The sequence below is a fragment of the Papaver somniferum genome, unplaced genomic scaffold (genome assembly GCF_003573695.1).
Source record: "Papaver somniferum cultivar HN1 unplaced genomic scaffold, ASM357369v1 unplaced-scaffold_137, whole genome shotgun sequence".
Taxonomy (NCBI): Eukaryota; Viridiplantae; Streptophyta; class Magnoliopsida; order Ranunculales; family Papaveraceae; genus Papaver; species Papaver somniferum.
In genome coordinates, this window is record NW_020622934.1 from 18,903,232 (window position 1) to 18,911,448 (window position 8,217).

The 8,217-nt window shown below is 35.5% G+C and overlaps 1 long non-coding RNA gene across 10 annotated transcripts; it reads right to left on the reverse strand.

The window, feature by feature from the left end:
- Window positions 1-470: 470 nt before the first annotated feature.
- LOC113334715 lies at window positions 471-6,243 on the reverse strand. 10 transcript variants are annotated; one of them, XR_003352893.1, is made up of 9 exons: window positions 6,045-6,243; window positions 5,588-5,821; window positions 5,232-5,318; window positions 4,836-4,982; window positions 4,612-4,708; window positions 4,216-4,308; window positions 3,841-3,931; window positions 2,637-3,695; window positions 471-1,508 (listed from the first exon to the last, which is right to left on the reverse strand). It is a non-coding gene; the product is annotated as an uncharacterized LOC113334715 (long non-coding RNA). The 10 variants fall into 10 exon arrangements; XR_003352892.1 differs by having other exon boundaries at window positions 5,466-5,821; XR_003352889.1 differs by lacking the exon at window positions 5,588-5,821.
- Window positions 6,244-8,217: the final 1,974 nt, after the last annotated feature.

Here is an 8,217-nt window from a genome sequence, read left to right on the forward strand (position 1 = left end):
GAAGTTTTGGAGTGATAACCGGTAACCTGCAACTTAATCGGTAACTTGATAAACTATTTGCATATTATTCACGTGCGGGGTCATAATATGAGAGGGGAAGCTTCTAGGCTCATTTTTAGATCTCCATGTTATGAATTAATTAGATTACTACAAAAAATATTGTTAAAATAAATTACGCAGGAATTGACATGGACAATCAGAATGTGAGAGGGGGAATCCACTCTATACTCACAATTTTGATTTACCCACGAAAATTAATTTCACCAATATACCTTATATGGGGTATTTGCTTCAGAGAGGTTCTCATACTCTCCTCCTTGTTTTTGGTAAGTATGCTAATAGTTAAAGTACCAGCAATTTAATGCTAATCTTTTAAAAACTTAAAGACAATACTTGATTGATTATTTCTATTTTTGTTTGGGTTTTTCTCAAAATAAACTAAAAATACAACATGACAATAATTGCTAATATTTAGGAGGAAATTGAAATTGTTCTTTGATTAAATAGCAAAATACATGAATATATTCTTAAGTGGAATGAGATTGTAGACTTGGAATATGTAAGAAGAAGTATTTTCTATTTTGAAGATAATAATTCTGCTTGGTTGAAAGATGTGGGTGTGAAAATTAGAATTTTTTTGTTTGCATGGGGAGAAAATGAACTTCCCTTGAGTAGTGCTACGTTGACCGTGGAAAATCCAGGGAAAGAGAGCCTTGAGGGACCCACCAGGAGTTAAAAGGGGGCAGGTTAACTTTCTCTCTCCCGGGATTTGCCACGGTCAATGCAACATTATTGACTTTCTTTTATATGGGAAGAATAAATCTTTCTTGGGCAGAGTAAGATTTTCTTGGTATACTTGATTGTAGGGTGTGAAAAACGGTTGGTTTTTTTTTTGGGTGTAATTCCTTGGTTTCCAAACGAAGCAAGGCATGTCTTATATAGTTGTAGAAAGGTATGGGATAGGTGTAAAAAATGTATGGAGAAAATGATGAAGATGAATATTGGGGTGCATGTGATGTATTTAAAATTGTTTGATGGATGGTGGGATGAGAGAGGTTTATTTATTTTTTTTTGTAAAAGAGTAGTTTTTAGTGGGATTTGAGAAGGATAATTTTTTGCTTTTTTTGGTAATGGGTTAAATGGGGATATATTAAAAATATTAAAGTGTCACGATTTTATGGTGTGGGGGAGAAGGAGGGAATTCTTTTAATTGATGAGAAAAGAGAATGTCGGTAATGTTGAAGAGATTTTTGGAAATGGGTAATTGGGTAATGAAATATGGGTGATTGGATAGTGTTTGTGGGTTTGATTAAAATGATATGGAAATTGGGTAGTGAAATATGGGTGGTTGGGTAGTGTTTGTGGGCTTGATTTAAAGGATATGGAAATCCTTAATGGTTCCCCATATCATTTCTCTTGTATCATGCTTCTAAGCATAAGACTGATATTTTCCTGTGGACGAGTGTAAGTTCCCTTTGCGTTATGGTTGCTTATGCTTAGACAAGTACCTTCAATCACAAAATCTTAGATAAGTGAACATTAGTACATAATAAACAAAAAGATTACAAAATTTTCACATTAATCATTTTTCAAGTTGAATCTCTTAGGTCCTCAACATAGTGGCCACTGTAGAAATCGAGTAGTAGCACGGGTCAAGAGTCAGGCTGTTCCGACCCTAATTATTATGGGGGTGAAGTCTATGTGCTCATCCGTTCTTGGATGTTTATCGCCCAAGTTCGTACAGAGATAACTTCTTACTAGTTTCTTAATAAGAATTAACTCTCCAAAGAAAAGAGAGATATTTTAAAGTCGCCACCTGACTAAGGGGAATCAGGACCCTTTTTTACTAGTTCGAATTCTTTTGGGAAAACAAAATCTAGTTATGACTTACATGTTCAAGGTCTGCTATCAGAGAGTTCGGGGTATGGAAATTCTAGTACGATATGGGAAGGTGTTAGGCACCCATCAGTCGCCCAATCATTCTAAACCATTCACAAATTAACATATAATAAAGTTTGTGGATCCAATGAGTTCTACGCATGAAATGGTTGCTTCTTACTGTAATGGCTGAACAAATGCAATGCAAGAATTTAAGGTTGAAATTTAGGAGGACATTAATCAACATACTGCAAAGGGAAAAAAATAATATAGAGTACTTTGCTGATCAACATGCTAGAGAATATAAGAAGAATTGAATTCTCGACCTACCCAAATGGCCAAATGAGTGTCTATATCATGTTCAAAGTTCCATTCTCGACCTAAAGCGCATAGATAACTCTTTCACTATCTTATTGCCATGTATTATGAACACCGAGCCAAAAAAAAAAAATCTGTGTATTATGAATAGAAACACCATATACTTATCAAACGGTCATACCAACTACTCTCTGGCTATGATCACCTTGATCTCGTTATCTATAACATTTTATCGAGAATCCCTGAACAGGAAATTATGAGCATAGATTCGACGTGCGTGGCCCAGGTCATTGACACAATACCTCCCGCGAGTGTACAGCAAATCTCATTCATGTGCCAGTATATATGCATAATAAATAACACCGTGGTTCTCAATATCACTACACCACAATTTACTAACCAAACACATTTTATAGATAAACAAAGCACGAATTTGGTACCTGTAGCACCAAGAAGACACCCCAATGGGCATATCACCTCTTTGGCATTCACATTTGCTGGGTCAAGCCATAGTTTGCTGCGGTACAACAGTACGAAACTTGAGATCGAATAGCATGTGGAAGAGTGCACATAATTACCTCGATTAGGAGCAATAACATTATAAACAGCTTTGCATATAAGGCTTTGGGTACAGAATACTTATAAAAGGATTTGGGTACAGAATACTTATAAAAGAAATGAACACTCTTGCCATTACGGAAAAATTAAGCTCGTCAAGTTCGAGGCATACTTGTAATAGATTTCCTCATAGTAATGATATCAAAGTGCTTTGTTATTGTGACTTTACCATGTTACACATTCTTGAAAATAACAACATATATGCTCTAATTTTTATTACCTTCTCTGCATCTCCTAGCAATTAACAAAAAGCTACATATGTATTATGTTGAGAACAGTTAGGCAAAACTGTTTTCGGTTGTGCAGAGTGTAATCTCCACTCAATAGGGGACTACTTTGTGCGCAACTACCCGACCTGTGTGCATTGTATTCTTATCATTTTAATGCTTTTAATCCATAATGTTGGTGCTGACATTTCTTGCTAAATCAACAATTAAAATTTTCTAAACCGTACAACATAACTCAAGTGCAGTTCAGTGAATAGTACCGTGAACTCTGAAATAATCGGACATAAAGGTCTTCCAAGACAACCATTCACAAACTAACATATAATAAAATTTGTGGATCCAATGAGTTTTATGCATGAAATGGATGCTTTTTACCGTAATAGCTCACAGGCAATGCAAGAATTTAAGGTTGAAATTTAGGAGGACATTAATCAACATACTGCAAAGACAAAAAAAATAATATAAAGAGTACTTTACTGATCAACATGCTAGAGAATATAATAAGAATTGGTGTAGTAAACCTGGACACATCTTTACTCACAGTAACTACAAAAGGAGTTACCGATTACTTTGTTGAGGATTATTAGACATGAACCCGGTTAAGGGCAACATGACGTCTTTCCTGAAAGTGGTAAAATGGTCGCCTTTGTTACCCTGCATGCACAAAATCAATTAAATGGAGAGGAAGGACTAAATTTGGCAGAGGATGGAACCCATATATATTATTACAGGTAGATAAGAACATAACAAAAATAAACCAACAGTTTTGATGTTAAACTAATGGGAATAAAAAACTTACATAAGGCACAAATTACGACTGAACAATGCGACGTAATCTCTGAAGAAGCAGAAAAAGGATAGAACTGATGGTTGCTTAACCCTAAGATGAGCTGCACATCATGGACAAAATGAACTGAATCACAAATGACCACCGCAGTTTGGTCAAGACTGGAATTAAGTGCGATGAATAATGTTGTTCTCCGAAATACTAATAAACATGGTAAGAAGAGTTTCAAACATTGGGTGAAGTATGGATTTCCGAAATAATACCCCACAAACAAAATGTTAAACTGTGAAGGTCAATTGTTGGCATTAAAGTTGGCCAGAACCAATGGATTTTTTAAAAAAGAAGTGGTTAATATTATAGGATGTAAAAGGATAAAGAGCGACTTACTGTATATCTTTGTTTCCATTCTTTCCTTTGAATCAACTGCATCTGGTCCAACTACTTATATGAAAACCCATGCTGCTTAGAACTCTAACAACCCTGTAATACCATCCGGAAAATGAGCGATCACACTGGAAAAGTTCAGAAATGAAGTGTCTAAATTCGATGGAAATCATGAGTTAAAAAGATGTAAATTAGGTGATCAAAACTACAGAGGGAACATAGAATCACTGGTGCTAAGTGATCTTTAGTGCAGGTATAAAACTTTGTACTGCTTCATACATTCTGAAATGGTTTGGATTGCGAAGCAGTATAATAAGAAACATGATTTTGAAGAACGAACTACTGAAACTTGATATTAAAAGACATGCATAATTGAATTCTAGGTACGAAAGAAAGAACCTTGTTGCTGCTTCGATCCCGAAATTATGAACTGCAAATTAAAACCTAGATAGTTCTATGTGTCTCCCAAAAAAACACATTGATGGTAAATCTGCAACTGAAGACAACCCAGTCAACACTAAGCTGGCTCTAATTTTTAAAATGAAACGCTCGGATTCTTAATGAAAACAAACCAAATCCCATACAAAAAGCCAACAAATCAAAATAAATTTGGAGATTCGAACCTGTTTGACTTTTACGAATGCTTCCAATGAATTTGAGACATCAGTGAAATCCATCACCAAAATATGAATAAAAAACCAAAGTCCATAAGAAATAGATTTGAATGATAATCAAAAGAGCAGATTGAAATGGCTCATGCCGTCGATTTTCTGCAATGATACCGACCCATAATTTCAATAATAATCCCCAACTGATGTTCTTATTCAAATAGTTAGTGTAGGACAATGTAACACCTTGGTGCCAATTAAAATTCAAGTGGTAACAATTATAATCAAAGACTCAACTGGCACAATCTAAGTTTCATATTGAAAAAAATGAGAAGAAACCCTTAAGATCAAAATTGAGAAGGAAATATATAGAGGTCAAGTTCATTTTCAAGGGTTTAGGCTTATGTTTACTTCTTCTTAGGAGATCCAATAATAATGATTGTGGAGGTGAACTTGAGTGACATCTCTGACCTTCGTTAGTCTGGACAGTCTGGTACCCTGAAATCACAGCGTATAAGCTATAAGAGAAACAACGCTGTGGTACATAATAAGGAACAAAGCATATGTATCTGGTTAAGGAGGAAAGCAATAACAACAATTAGCATAAGAAATTCAACCATTATGATAACGAAGTTGGGAAACAACCTAAGATTTAAACAAAGATTCAGGGCGTCCATTTGAATCCCTCGTTAAGAGCAAAGTAACAATCTTCTAGTATGAATCGTTTATTGTTTTCCCAAAAAATGAAGTTACAGGAGCAACCTTACCAATCAACCCCCAAGTATCCATTCAAAGCAGTGATCAACCAAGATTTCTTAGTAACATGCACATCTTGATATCCAGAATTATCATCATGAAACCATCCAATTCCTCTAAATTATGATTCTATTAAGACTTTGGAGAATTTTCTACGCAACTCGTATGAGAAACTCAAGAGTTTTTGTGCCCATTTCTCTTTCTACTCTCGTTCGCAATTCTGTTTCTCAGTACTCCCTAGCACTCTAAAACACAAAAGAGAAAAACGTAATACTGTTTAACCTAAGGAAGAACAATAATCAAAACTTAGGTTAAAATTTAATAGACCCTTTTTAAACCTGGACACAATAAACTTAATCAAACTTTTATACAAATAATGAATCAAACTTAATCAAAATTTAAATACAAATAATGAACTTAAATTCGAATTTTTGGGGAATCAGAGAACCAAGACTGGAAAAATCATACCTGTAATTTGAGTTTTGCAATCCCGGTTGATGTGAGACTAATTTATGCAATTCTGATTGATCTGATAACTAAAACAAAGATCAAAATCACGGAGAACATCCCCTTGACTAACAAAATGGAACCTGCGTGTTCCATGTTTAATGATGTAAGCCAGGAAGACGAAGAATTTGAGGGTGGAGGATTTTGGGACTGAGATAGATATAGAAAACCAATGAGTGCCCACGGTTAATCATTCCTTTCCCTAAAAGCTAAGTCACACGTGCGGAAGAAATTTTTTGTCTGGACAACCACGACCATGAGTTTGTCTTTGCCAATAATAGATCCTGACCACTCTTACTAGCAGAACAACCCATAATTATACAAAGGTTTGAGAATATTAATAGGCCACATCTAAAATTGTAATTTATGATGTAAATAGGCTAGATTTAACCTATATATTCTTGAATGATGATAGAAATTTGGAAGCTATCACTCACTACCGATTGAAGGTTTATTGAAGTTTTGGAGTGATAATCGATAATCTACAACGTAATCGGTAATTTGATAAACTATTTGCATATTATTCACGTGCGTGGTCATAATATGAGAGGTGAAGCCGCTCTATGCTCATATTTAGATCCTCCCACGTTATGAATTAATCAGATTATACTACAAAATATATTATTAAAACAAATTATGCAGGAATTGACATGGACAATCAGAATGTGAGAGGAGGAATCCACTCTATACTCACAATTTTGATTTATCCACGAGAATTAATTTAACCGATATACTTTAGATGGGGTATTTTCTTTAGAGAGGTTCTTATACTCTCCTCCTTGTTTTTGGTAAGTATGATAATAGTTAAATTACCAACAATTTAATGCTAATCTTTTAAAAATTTAAAGACAATACTTGATTGATTATTTCTATTTTTTTTGGGTTTTTCTCAAAATAAACTAAAAATACAACATGACAATAATTGCTAGGGCTGCACATGGGCGGGTATGGGTGGGTATAAGCTAAAACCAACCTCGCACCCACAGACTGCGGTTTTTTTTTTTCATAACCAATCCCGCACCCACAAACAGCGGGCGGGTTTTGTTACCCGCCCGCTACGGGTTGGGCGGGTATGGGTTTAAACGGGTTTAAACCCGCTTTATATTCAAGTATTTAGAGTAACTTCTATTCTCCTTGATTAAGTGAGAAAAAAAAACCAAAACCCCCAAAATATTCATATCTAGGAAGTTCACAGATGAAGATTAAGTGTTGAATCTGTTGATTTTTCGTTGTTGTCGATTTCTGGTGAAGATTCGAAGTTGTTGTTGTCGATTTCTGGTGAAGATTTCTGGTAATTGTCGTTCGTAGGTGAAGAAGAAGAACCGAGGAGGAAGAAGAGGAGAGGCCGAACAGAGAGAAGAGTGTAGAAAGTGAATGAGGGTTATCAGTTATCCTATCTACTAGTATTAGGGTTTCATAATGGACGACTAGGATTAGTTTTATCTAATGATATATAATCTGCGGGTTTTTTGGGCGGGTATGGGCGGGTATTAGCTTAAACCAACCTCGCACCCACAGACATCGGGTTTTTTTTTTTCATAACCAACCCCGCACCCACAACGGGCGGGTATGGATTAAAAACCCACGGTTTTAGCGGGTACGGGTGGGTTTGGGTATCGTGGGCGGGTCTTGTGCAGCCCTAATAATTGCTAATATTTATGAGGAAATTGAAAGCGTTTTTTGATTAAATAGCAAAATACATGAATATTTGCTTAAGTGGAATGGATTGTAGACTTGGAACTTGTGAGAAGAAGTATTTCCCATTTTGAAGATAATAATTTTTCTTGGTTGAATGATGTGGGTGTGAAAATAAGGATTTTTGGGTTTGCATATGGAGAAAATGAACTTTCCTCGAGTAGTACTACTTGACCGTGGCAAATCCCGGAAGAAAATCTCGTGAAAGAGAGTCATGTGGGGCCCACCAGGAGTTAAAGAAGGGGTCGGTTAACTTTCTCTCTCCCGGGATTTGCCACGATCAACTTAGCATTATTGACTTTCCTTTGTATGGGAAGAATAAATCTTTCTTGGGTAGAGTAAGATTTTCTTGGTGGTAGGGTATGAAAAATTGTTGGTTTTTTTTGTGTGTAATTTCTTGGTTTCCAAATAAAGTAAAGCATGCCTTATATAGTTGTAA